Source organism: Alexandromys fortis, unplaced genomic scaffold, assembly GCF_014885135.2.
Source record: "Alexandromys fortis isolate MF-2015 unplaced genomic scaffold, M_Fortis_MF-2015_v1.1 scaffold_42, whole genome shotgun sequence".
Classification (NCBI taxonomy): domain Eukaryota; kingdom Metazoa; phylum Chordata; class Mammalia; order Rodentia; family Cricetidae; genus Alexandromys; species Alexandromys fortis.
Genome location: NW_026067934.1, coordinates 13,050,848 through 13,063,762, shown reverse-complemented (window position 1 = coordinate 13,063,762; position 12,915 = coordinate 13,050,848). Strand labels below are relative to the sequence as shown.

The 12,915-nt window shown below is 41.8% G+C and overlaps 1 long non-coding RNA gene across 1 annotated transcript; it reads left to right on the top strand.

Moving 5' to 3' along the window:
* Positions 1–5,267: 5,267 nt before the first annotated feature.
* LOC126504123 (uncharacterized) lies at positions 5,268–8,208 on the top strand. The gene is made up of 2 exons (XR_007592510.1): positions 5,268–5,429; positions 7,992–8,208. It is a non-coding gene; the product is annotated as an uncharacterized lncRNA (long non-coding RNA).
* The last annotated feature ends 4,707 nt before the right edge of the window (positions 8,209–12,915 follow it).

The following is a 12,915-nucleotide window of genomic DNA, read 5'->3' as shown; positions in this document are numbered from 1 at the left end:
TTCCTATTCTACCACACAAAACTTTGTTGAATTCCCACAGTAGGTCATCTAGCTTCTAATCCAGTTGTTTGTTGTGTGCTAGTCTGCCACCATGTGAACATGTGGTGCCTTGCTGCCACAGGCAGAGTGATGATTTCATGGTGTCTTACACACCACGATGGGCTGAAATCTCTGGCGAACCATGGGCCAGAATAAAGATTCCCATCCCCCGGCATGGAGTCTTTCAGGCATTTCTATCACAACTATACAAAAGAAAGCCTCTGAGCTGTCTGAAGAATTTGGACTGTGACTGTGGATAAAGGCGTTCTATTGTGACTGGAGGATAAATGCATGTTCAAGCTGTTCAGTGTAATTTGTAGTCCAAGGTTGAATTTCAGATTTATGTCGCTTGTGGTAAATATAAGTTTTGTAAGAGGACTTTTGGGCTCAGAGAATGAATCATCTTTGTAGGGACATAAGGGATGAATCTTTACATTGTGATAAGGATATGATTTAGGGCAAAGCAGACTTTGAGGTGTGTAAGATTTCGGGTTCATTTTCACCTGCATTTTCTCCTGATTGGCTTGTTTTTGGTCTTTTCAAGACTGGTGCTAGCAGAGGATTTGAGGCAGTGCTTTATCTTTGCCATGGTCCTTTCATGAACATTTGACTTTTGGTGACAATTATGTTTTTGATTATAAAAGATAAGCATGGTGACACATACCTGCATTTCACTCAGAAGATTTGGAATTTGAGGTAAACATTGGCTACATCATAGTCCTCCTCAAAATCCATAAAATAAAGTATGTCTAACAAATATTTAGTTATAGCTACAATAGGCAAATGGTTGTGTGTTTCTTATAGTATTATACTTACCCTGTAACAGTGGGGTGGATAAATGTTTAATAGAATATCTCATGTTTTAAGCTTCAAGAAAAGAACTTCATTAGTCAGATGGTCACCATCCTGCTTTATTATAGGGCTGACATTTGCTGACTCTTGGTCTTGGCCTAAAAGTTCTCTTTCTATAGTTCAAAAGGGCTGCAACTTTGTGATGACAAAATGCTCATCTCTTTGTCTTTGTAATTTGGAAGTTTATCTTGAAAGCCTGTAGAATCCCATCTCAGGAGGAGGCGTCTCTTAGAACATGTTTCTTCCCATATGGATTTGGCCTTCTTTATAGCCAAATATTCTTACCTTTTCTTTGGATGAATCCTTATGTCAACAAGTGCTGATGGGTGAGCAGAAGCTCAGCCCATCATATTTAGAACCATTTGTGGATCTGATATATACCTCAGGTGGCCTGAATTTGAATGTAGTTCATCAGAGGCTGTCCCACATATTGTTTTATTCAAGATTGAATAAGTCAGAACTAGGGAATATCCCACATGAACTCGTTTTTTCTTGATTATTGATTTTTTAAATGGTTATTGTATATATTCATTGAACATGGTTCTTTATTACTTAAGACCATTTTTGGGTAAGTATGTATTGTATGCTCACCTTCTATCACTTTAGTCTCCTTTCCCCCTTCCTCCTTCTATAATACCCATCTGTTTCCCTGGACCATGTCTTTCATGTCATCTACATATGTGTGGTCTTATGAATCTGTATATGAGGGAATACACACAGCATTTGTCTTTCTGAGACTTGATTGTTTCACTTAGTAAGGTTATCTCCATTTCATCCTGAAATGATATAACTTTGTCTTTATGGTTGAAAAATGTATGTATATATGGTACATTTTCTTTATCTGTTTGTCTGTTGCTGGACAGCTAGGTAGGTTCCATGAGTTAGCCATCATGAACAGTACTTGCATGAATACCTGAACATTCATGCACTCAATCTATAGAAAGTCCTAGAGGACAGCCCCAACCCAGGGGCTACCTCTTGAAAAGGAGAGGCAGGTGCAAAGTCATGGAATAAGTGCTGAGAAGTGAAGAATAAAAATTTTTAGTAGGTTTTGGTTAGGAATTTTATAGGTCTTATAGGAATTCTAAAAAATGTTCAAGGACCCTCTCCTGGGCAGGGAGTCCACACATAGATGCACTGTAGGGTCCTCAGTGTGGCTATAGGGGTGGAGTCCACACATAGATGTGCTGTAGGTTCCTCACTGTGATTATAGGGGTTGTGTCTACATATAGATACACTGCAGTGTGGATACATGATAGGAAAGCTTTCATGGGTCTCTTGAACTTGGTCTTGAGTCTTGGCCCAAAGTTTCTCTTGATGGGGAATCTCCTTCAGACAATGATCTTGAAGAGGTTGGACCAGGTTGGGGTGTGACCTTTTGGGTACCCAGAGAAAACTGCTGGCCCGTTTTCTCTCTCTCTCTCTCTCTCTCTCTCTCTCTCTCTCTCTCTCTCTCTCTCTCTCGTTTTCACACTACCTCTCCCCTCCCCCTTTTACACATTCAGTTACATTCTCTGGTCATCTTGTCTAAAAAATTCATAAAATAGTTTTGTTTTTCTTTGACTTAATATCTCCAAAGTTTCAATAAAACCACAATAATTTGGTATTTACAATAATTTGATATTTGATGTATGTTGGCCTTGGGGAGGTGAATGAACACAGATTGCAGATGAAACAGTTTAAAGACGAAAAACCACATGAAGGACCCTCTGTAGAGGTGCCAGACGTTGCCTATGCTGCCACAAATGGTGATGATCATAGGGAGGCCTGGAGAGAGTCAGAAGACAATCAGGATAATTCAGAAGAAAAGACAAGCATTTCACAGGGAGGGAGATTGCTTTGTAAAATGGAATTCATGGGAAATGTAGGCCATTCTGCTAACATTAATAAACCAAAGTACTGTAGGGGTAGAGTACTAGGTTTTATCCACTTTTGATTCAAAGTAGGCTATATTCCTGTGATGTGTCCTACATGCTTGTTTCCTGGCATGAGTCATGGTTCTTAGTGACTTTCTACTTCCTTTTTTTTTGTTTGATGACATCTTGATAATGTTCTTCCTCTGTATCCAGTCTGATTCCACCTCTGTGCCCTCCCACTTGGATGCCTGAGGAGTGATCCCAGTTGTTTGTCATCTCTGAAGATGCAGTTGCTTCTTTCTGCTCCCTGCCTGTTAGCAGATTCTGCACCACTCCCTTTCCTAGAGCTACATGGGCCTTACCAAAACTATAGTATGTTCATCATTCCATATGTGTCTCTACTCTTCTCTAATTCCTCTGTGTGTGCATGTTTGGTGTGTATGTGTATGAATGTGTATACGTGTGTGTGTTTGGTGTGTATGTGTGTGAATATGAACAGGTGTGCTTGTGTGTGAACATGTACGCGTATGTGTGGTGTGTATGTATGTGAGCATGTATATGTGTGTAGATGCATATGCATGTGTGTACATGCGCATGTAGAGGCCAGAAGTTGATGCCAAATGTCTTCCTTGATCAATATCCACCTATATATCAAGACAAGTTCTTTCACTTGAACTAAGAACTCACCAATTCAGTCAATTTAGGTAAGCAGCTTGTTTTAGGAGTCCTGCTTTTGCCACCCAAGTGCCACCATATAAAGGTGCTGGAAATCTAAACTAGATCTCCCAAGCTTGTGTGTTAAGTGTTTTATCCATTGAACCACCTCCCTTAGGCCTTCTTCCTTAATTCTCAATGATTTTGGAGTCATTCATGAAGTCCCACAAGTACCACTTTCTGGGTGCTTTTCATCAGCATGTCAAGACACACTGGGTGCTCTCACATATACCTGTTGGGCCTGTGGTCAGTTACTTTTTCCTGCTCTCAGTGTGCTTCCCTTTGCTCCAGAACTCTACAGCAGCAAAGAGAATCTCATCTTTCAGAGCTGTCTGGATAATGTTAGCTTAACTCCACCATTCCCCCCCCCCCACACACACTTTTTTTTTGTAAGTAGAGACCTCCCATTTGGGTAATGTTTTCACATACAATTCTCCCTCCTTTCTTTTTCACCTCTGTTTTGCTTTGCATTGCCACATCTCTAGCTGCTGTTGCCTGCCACTAAGAGGTCCGTGTGCCTCTGACAGCATTTCTAATATCATTCTTCAAAGCTTGCCTCCTTCATCTCTAACAGTGTATGCTAATTGAGCAGCTACTTTGTCAGGCATGGGGGCAGGTTATTTTACAAGTACCATATATGCAAATTCCTACAGTCAATTTAGGAGCAGTTGATATTTTCATTTCACAAATGAGGGAATAGAGGCACAGAAAGATTGTGTCCTTGGCCAATGTTGTATATCTGTAATTCTTGTTAGGATTCAGGATTTGAACATAGGTGGAATAAAGTTAGATCCATGCCCTTCCTGGATATGTCATTGTCTTTTCCTGTTCTTGGTTACAAAGTGCTCTTTTTCCTTGTCTCTCTTTCCCTGGTATTTACATGAGGAAAATTATTTAATTCATGCAAGGAGATTGCTGATGTCTGGAGTGTGGGCTCTTGAGCACTTCTCAAGGCTTCTGTATACCTAGCACCTTCCTGTCAGCAAGCAGGGAAAGTGTTCCCCCATCGTTTTCTACCTTTAGGCAGCACAGCACTGTTCCAGGCAGAGATAGTCGCAGGACGGTGACACCTATAATAGTTATGGAAGAGGATGAGGTATGTGAGAAATTTTACTGTCCCAGTTCCTCTGTTATAATCTGAGGAATGATCCCAGTTTCTTCTAAACAGGTGTGGCTTCACCTTGATGCCACTTCTAACTACTAGTGTAGCTTCAGCTTGGTGCCACTTCTCTGTCTTTACCCTCCTGGAAGGATCACAGTTCACTCTGCTCCTTTGAATGAAAAGTAACCTAAAGTTTTCTACAATTCAGAAAGAACTAAAAATGGGAACTTTATTTATGCTAAGACTCATTGCTTCACCCTAAAGTTTAGAAGCTTCTTGCCTGCTTCAATCACTTTGTTGAAGGCTTTGTGCTCCCTAAAAGACACACGGAGTTGTTCATCCTGGAATCCTCAGAGGAATTTCCGCAAGAGTAAAGTGGAAGCTGAGCACCCGTGTGTCTGGATGAGGGTCCCAGATGTTCTAGAAGCCACTAGCCGACAATTGCTTTATGCTTGGTTGTGAAAAGGCAGGGAGCTGAGGGGGAGAGCTGGGACTCTGAGAGTCCCAGAGCTGGAGAATGATTCTGGAGTGGTTTCTCCTCCTTGGCAACAATGGATACCAAGAGCCACTTGGTTTTTCCCTGTCTGCAGTTGTCTCAGAAATATTTGACCTGATTTATATGAAATGCAGAAATAAAAAAAGTAGTTTCCTTGACTATTTATCTTACATGCTTTGATTCCGGTGTATCTCAGTAGTGCTGATGTGGGAGTGATTTCTTATTAATAAAGAAACTGCCTTGGCCCATTTTATTGGATAGAAAATTAGGTAGGCGGAGTAGACAGAGGAGAATGCTGGGAAAAAGAAGCTGTGTGAAGAGTCGCCATGGTTCTCCCGCTCCAGACAGACGCAGGTTAAGATCCTCCCTGGTAAGCCAGCTCGTGGGCTACACAGAATATTAGAAATGGGTTAGAACAATATGTAAGAGCTAGCCATAAGGAACTGGAACTATCCGGGCCAGGCAGTGTTTGAAAGAATACAGTTTCCGTGTAATTATTTCTGGGCATAAGCTAGCCATGCGGGCGGCCGGGTGCCGGGGACGCAGCCCTGCCGCCGCTCCTATTTCAACAGATGGCGCCCAGACGTGATGGCTAAATCCACTTAAAAACCTGAGAAGGCTTAAAAATAAGGGAGAGAGAGTTTAACACAGATTTTTGCTGTTTTGTTGGTGGCGTTCTGTAGAGAGATTCCTGATTCAGCAACAGCAAAAAAAAAAAAGCCGCGTCATTTTAAAGCGCTGCTTCCTGGAGCTATGCTGCCAGCGTGAACTCTGGCTTTAAAGCATTTCAAGGCTTTTATGGGACTGGATGTTTGTGTTCCCGCTTGGGATCGGAGGAGAGTGCTCTGAGACTGTGCCGATGGCTCAGCGCTTCCCGCCTGCACCTGGGCAGACGGCAGAATCAGGCTTAGGCAGGCGGAAGAGCATGGCGGATTCCTGCCGCTGTACAGAGACGCATTTTCAGACTGCGCAGTGCTCTGCATGTCAGATTTGGCTGTAACTTGGATGAAAAGAGTTTCTGTGCTGCACACTCAGTCTCAGAGTTAAACTGCTGAGTGCGGCTCCAATGTGGACTTGCTGTGTGCCTGAAACTGTGAATGGTTCAGGGGCACCAAATGACTCTGAGGCAGGAGCAGCTGCTCCATGCTGAACTGTGCTGATCTCAGCAGGAACTACCGTAATTACCTTAAAACCGTGCAGTTAAGGTTTAGACTGGGCAGGACACAGGCAGTACCGTATTACCTGTAAATGGTGCAACTTAAGTTTTTAAGAAATGCTTAACATTTTAAGAAATGCTCCTGTATAGTAAAGAAATTACAGATTCACAATAAAACAGATTCAGACACTGTTGGATAAATGTACGTAGGCTTGGGAAAGAGAAGAAAAAGAATATAAAGAATAAAGTTAATGTCTTAAAAAGAAAAAGGGTAAAGTCTTTAAAGAGACAGAGTACAGAAGTACAGAGAGTTATAGATTAAAAGAAATAAAGAAATATAAGCCACGTAAAAATGGAAAATTCACAGAGAGTCTGGATTATGTACATTGTGTTTTCTTTAAAATTTTTGACTGTGAAGGAGCTAAGTACAGAGAGACATTTCATTACATGGGCTGCCAATCTAAACCAAAATGGATATAAGGGTATTATGATTTCAGAATTTGGGTCTAAGGATATGATGCTTTGGAGAGGGTCTTCTTTTGTTTTTGCAGAGGATGAGACCCTGTGGATTGCATCTATTCCGATTTGGTATGATAGACCACGCCCTCCTGAAAGGTTGCTGTGAATACCCTCAAAAAATTGCTTCGCTCAATTGCCAACTGAGATGAAACTAGCATACAGGTTATATCATGAACAACCTAATTAACGACGCCCCTATTCAGCAGGAAGCAGTTTGTAGAGAAAAAACTACGCCCATGTTCCCAAATATTGTTTATAAATGTTCTTTTACATTTAAAGGGGGATATGATATAGATATGAATAATTTGCATTGGTATGGATTTTATGGTCAATTTTGTTATATGTATATGTATTTTTGATCTTGATTAAGGTATTGTGATTGTGTAGTTCATTTAAAAATGTAATGTATAATTAGGAAATATAGGTTGTTAATGGATAATCATCGCTAATACTTAAGCTTGTAGTCATGTTAGTTAGATTTTCTAGATATATAGAGAGATATTTTAGTTAGATAGGCATTCTTCATATCTTTCAAAGGCTGCAGAATATGGCATTTAAGATATTTTAATAACTTAGGGTTTTTCATGACAATGAGACACATTTGCTCCTGGCAGCACCAATCTATTTCAAGAGGAAGATGGGCATCGAAGAGAATCCTTATGGAGTTTGATAGCCATTTGGGCAAGAAACTGCTCTTGCCTGGACTGTTGCATAAACTGGACACAGAGAACCCGCAGAGAGAGGACTGCTGAACTTGCCTAAAGGTGAGATGACCTTTTGGGGTTCCTGCTTCATGAAAGAGTCTGTGAGACATTCTGCAGGACACAGCAAAAAGTGACTGAACTGTCTTTGGAATTTCTTGCTTGATGAGAATGTCTGCTGGATACTATGGGCCTGTAGGCCGAAGATGGATGCCCCAACGGTACAGAGGAACTTTGGGTGACTGTCCAGGCAGCGAGATGTCTCTGTCATTTCTAGAGTTTTCTTATTTCTTGTTTGATAGGTAATATTATATCCTTCTGGAGTCTTTGATGGAGTTGAAGAATGGTTAGTTATAGTTTTCCTTAGTTATGATAAGAGATAAAATAGATATAAATATTGTAACTGTAATTCTTACTTGATAACTGTTTTGTTATATGTAATTTTACTATGTTAAAGTTAAAGCCTTTCTTTTTTGTTTAAACAGAAAAAGGGGAAATGATGTGGGAGTGATTTCTTATTAATAAAGAAACTGCCTTGGCCCATTTTATTGGATAGAAAATTAGGTAGGCGGAGTAGACAGAGGAGAATGCTGGGAAAAAGAAGCTGTGTGAGGAGTCGCCATGGTTCTCCCGCTCCAGACAGACGCAGGTTAAGATCCTCCCTGGTAAGCCAGCTCGTGGGCTACACAGAATATTAGAAATGGGTTAGAACAATATGTAAGAGCTAGCCATAAGGAACTGGAACTATCCGGGCCAGGCAGTGTTTGAAAGAATACAGTTTCCGTGTAATTATTTCTGGGTATAAACTAGCCATGCGGGCGGCCGGGTGCCGGGGACGCAGCCCTGCCGCTTCCTAATTCAACATAGTGCAACTGATGCACACTACAGATTATATGAAGTGAACTTTGTTGGTAGTTTTCACAATGGGCACCTCTACAAAGCCCTCACACCTAGGGCTCAGAGAACACTGATGAAGAGGGGTGTGGAAAGATTGTAAGAGCCATAAAAGGGGGTTTGCTGTGAGATAGTGTCTGATGGTATTATCAGAAGCTACACCCACGAAGTCTCCCCAACATGCCTGTCCAAACATGAGCTGAACAATGAGGATGCCAATGAACATGCCAAATTGCACAGGAAAAGCCCATAAGACCTCAAGCCTACACAAGAACTACAAGCAACTGAAGAAAGCTGGGGGCAGGAGGGGAGGTCATCCCCAGAGAGGATCTCACCAATTAGTTGTAATAATAATTAAGTATTATATAATATATAATATGCCATATTCTAGATTTTATTTACAAATAACATAAAGTTTATAAAAATAGTATATAATATAATTAGTAATAGTTTAATGTGTTATATTTTTAAATACCTCCTAGATGCCCTAACAGTGAAAAAAGAGGCCATGAATTTGAAGAAGAACAGGGAGGAATTGGATGGAGGAAAGGGAAGGGAGAAATGTAATTAAATCATAGTATCACCTGGGCAGTGATGGATCATGCTTTTAATCCCAGCACTTGGGAGGCAGAGGTGGGTGGATCTCTGTGAGTTTGAGGCCAGCCTGGTCTATAAGAGCTAGTTCCAGGACAGACTCCAAAACCACAGAGAAACCTTGTCTCGATACCCCCCCCCCCAAAAAAAAGAAAGAAAGAAAGAAAACATCAAAAAATTTTAAATTGCTTTTTAAAAAACTTGATTTCATCTGTGTTTGGTCTTTACACTTTGGTATGGATGTTTGGCTTGAAAAATAAAAAAAAAATAAGGGAAGTATTCTTTTCAGTCTGTCGCTTCTCATGACTCAGCTGTTAGGATTCTGGGCGAGAGCGAGGACTCGTAAGTGGCGTAGCAGAGGAGATGCTATGGTGAGGAGATAGGGAACTTTTTATCACACTGTGCCTGCTGAGTGTCTGCTTCACGTTTGCTTTGGCTCATGCTTTTAGGAGGACAATGGTGGAGCTGTGGGAAAAATGTGCCAAACGAAAGAGAAAATGCCTTTCCATGGTTTCCTTCTGCCTGTTCTGCCTTCTCCTCCAGATCCGAGAGTGGGTGGTGCATTTCTTGTAGCTGGTGGCATCCTCTGCTCCCTCCCGAGGCCAGGGCATTCCTGCTGTTTCCCTCTCTGTGGAGGGCAAAACATGCAAGCATGTTTCCAAGCTGACCAAAGGTCAGAGAGAGTTGGAACTTACCTTTATTTCTTCAAGGTTACTGTGTTTCTACTCCAAACAAAGGTCCCACCTAGATTTAGAGGTTATTTGCAACAGGTACGGCTAATACCCAGACCTTGTACTTCAGGAATAGAGAAGTAGATATGTTTCTATCTCAAACAAAAGTCTAGGATCCAACTAAGGTTCCAGTTCCTTTAAGGAGATCACATTGGATTCCACCCAGGGAGTGGTTTGCCTACAGAATATTTTGGTCTAGGGTGTAAGCATGACTTATTTTGTTCTAGCAACAGGACCCCCAACCCCTGTAGCTACAGCTGTGACCTTCAACTGGTCTGTTCATTTCCTTGTGTCTTGTTAACATAGTTTTTGTATTACTCCTACCTTTTGGGGTCAGGGGTATTTTAAGCAATGTGGGCGATTTCAGTATTCACTGGAACTCCCTCCTGTTTTTCTGCTTTATTATTTTCATATGCTTCTTCATATTCTTTACTAATGTTTCTAAATCCCCACGCCCCTACCCTGGAAAGTGCTATTTTTGTAGAGGCTGGTCCCCGACACTCTCCTGAGCTGTGTCATTACAGCACCTCCTCCTGCTTTTTGCTTGGTTGCAACAGTCAGCGACTGTGGTCAGCGCAGTCTTCTCTCTCAGCCTAAAGGCCTCAGCAGCTGCCCCAGTGCATCCTGCCCAATAGGGAAGCCATGGAGGAAATGCAAGCAAACAGAGTTTCTTGATGAAACTAGATGTTCTTATTTGTCTATATTGTTTAGATCACCAGAGCCAGTCTGAGTCAAGCATGACATTTTAATTACTACAAATGGTAGATTAAAAAAATATTTAATGTGTAGGTGTGTATGTGTCTGCTGGTCTTTATGTATACCACATATATGCCGGTACCCTTGGAGGTCAGAAGAAGGCGTCAGAATTCCTGGAATGGGAGTTACAGGTGCTTGTGAGTCACCTGATGTGGATACAAGGGACCAAACCATGGTACTCTGCAAACAGCAATGCTCTTACTCATTGGACCATCTTTCCAGCCCTGTGCTTGCTAGATTTAAAGGTATTTTAGTTACCATGAAATCTTGACATATTGGATTGAGTTGTGCTTATAGAAAACCTTGTCTTCCAATGGGAGAGATCATGATATGCTTGCCTGGTAGGCATAAGGACTTGAGTGGTTCTTTGAACTCAATGTTAAAACATTAGGTCAGGTATGCTGATGTGTGTTTGTAATTTCAACTCTGGGGAAGGGGAGACAGGTGGCTCGCTGACTGGAGCTTGCTGGTTAGGCAGCCTGGACCACTTTTGAGTTCTAGTCCAGTGAGAAATCTTGTCTCAAAACTACAAGTCATCAGAAGAGTGACAGCCAAGGTTTTCTTCTTGCACCTGCACATACAAACACAGAGTGGTGGTGGTGGTGGTGGTGGGGCTGGACAGATGGTTCAGTAGTTAAGAGCACTGGTTGCTCTTCCAGAGGACCCAGCACCCACCTGTTTGTAACAGGTTCCAAGGGACCTGTCACTCTCACACAGAAATACATGCAGGAAAAACACCAATGCACATAAAATAAAAATTAATAAATTATTAAAAAAATAGATAGGGAACTTCTGACTGGCTAGGTCTGGGAGCTGGCATTATTAAAACATTAACAATAAACTATTGCAGCATTAACAATGTGCTTTAAGGCAGATATAGGAATAAGTTTTGGGAAATTCTGTCCACTTGCTCATGACTAGGTTCTCCTTGCCTTGGTCTGGGGCTTTGGGCCAGGTTCATGGAGAGTTTAGGAGGATTCTCTGGTCCTGGAGAAGAAGAGGCTAGTTTTATCTAGGAACTTGGTTGCTTGTCTTACAGATCTTTGCTATAGCATGACACCATGGCTGTGCCTGCCAATTATTTTTGTTTTAGCTTGGCTTCCATAGAAATCGGGGCATAAGGTAGAGGTTTATGTTCATGCATTTGCTTCTTTATTAGGAAGCACAGACTTAGGTAATGGAAGGGAATAAGGAATAGAGAAAACGATAATACAAAGGAAGGTTGTTAAGTCAGCAACCACTTGATCAGGATAAACAGTGATGGCTCAATCTTACTGGATCATCTTCTGTGAGAGATGGCTTAAATAGCCAGTTGTAAGAAGGTTTATCTAAAGACAAATGGAGAGGGATTTACCCAGCCTCCCTTTTGTCTGTCTGCCTTGGTTCAGAGCTAGCCCCATGGGAGCTATTCCCATGGACTTCTTAGACAAGCATGTGGGGCTTAGGTGTGTATCCCATGAGTATGCTGAGAAATCAGGGAGGTGTTAGAAACATTATATATAGCTCCTACACTACAACATAGAAAACTCTCTGAGAAACGAAATCCCAGACCCATATGCTAAAAGATTCCCTTCAAGGCAGTGGCTACCACCACTTCTGAGAAGACTCAAGGTGAGAGAATTAATGAGCTAAATTATAGTTGCCATTGAAACAGATAACCTTGAAGTGCAGAATGAAATTTATTCTCTCCCCACTCCACAGTCTCTTTCAGACTTACCACTCCTGTGATCGATACTTCAGTTAACCTGGAATGCTTGTCTAACTAGTTGATTCCTAACTTTAACCCCTAAGGGTTTTAGGCCTTGCTCATGTGAAGCTGTGAGAGTTTGAACTCTCCATTTACTAATATTACTAAGTAGAGTTACCAAGATGTGCTTTAGGCAATTTCCTATGTCAAGACTTCTTCCTTTGCCTACCATGTGCCAGTCACGCTGGCCTCTCGTGGTGATCCAGGGTGGACACACTTTGCCTGGCAGCACGAGCACATCATATTGCTTTTGCTGTTACTTGGGGGACTTGATTGGAATCATTTCCCTCAATAGGGAAGTCAAGGGTGCAGGGAGCAGGAGACAAGAGAATGTGTGGTGTGGGAATAGGATGAGGCTCTCTTGGGTTGACCCTATGTGAACTCAGAGTTCCCACAGAGCTGGAAGCCGCAGAAACCACCATAGTTGGATGAAGGGGCCATCCCTGGGGAGCCCGTATGTGAGAAAATCTGTTGTGGTACATAATGAATGTGAGTGATAATCTGTTGTGGTACATGATGAACGTGAGTGTCTCCTTTATCTTTTCTACATGAAAGCCTGGGAAGCAGAATGATGGACAATTACACAGCTCTCGCCCATCTGTGAAGAGGCAGGCAGGTTGCTTACTGAGCATAGACAGCCAAGATGAGAACACAAAGTTGAAATAGGCCTGGTGCTTCATTTTCCTGAAGTTAGTGGTACCCTCACAGTTGTGGAGATTTCTAAGCTCTGTGATAATAGAACATTGTTGAAGACAGCT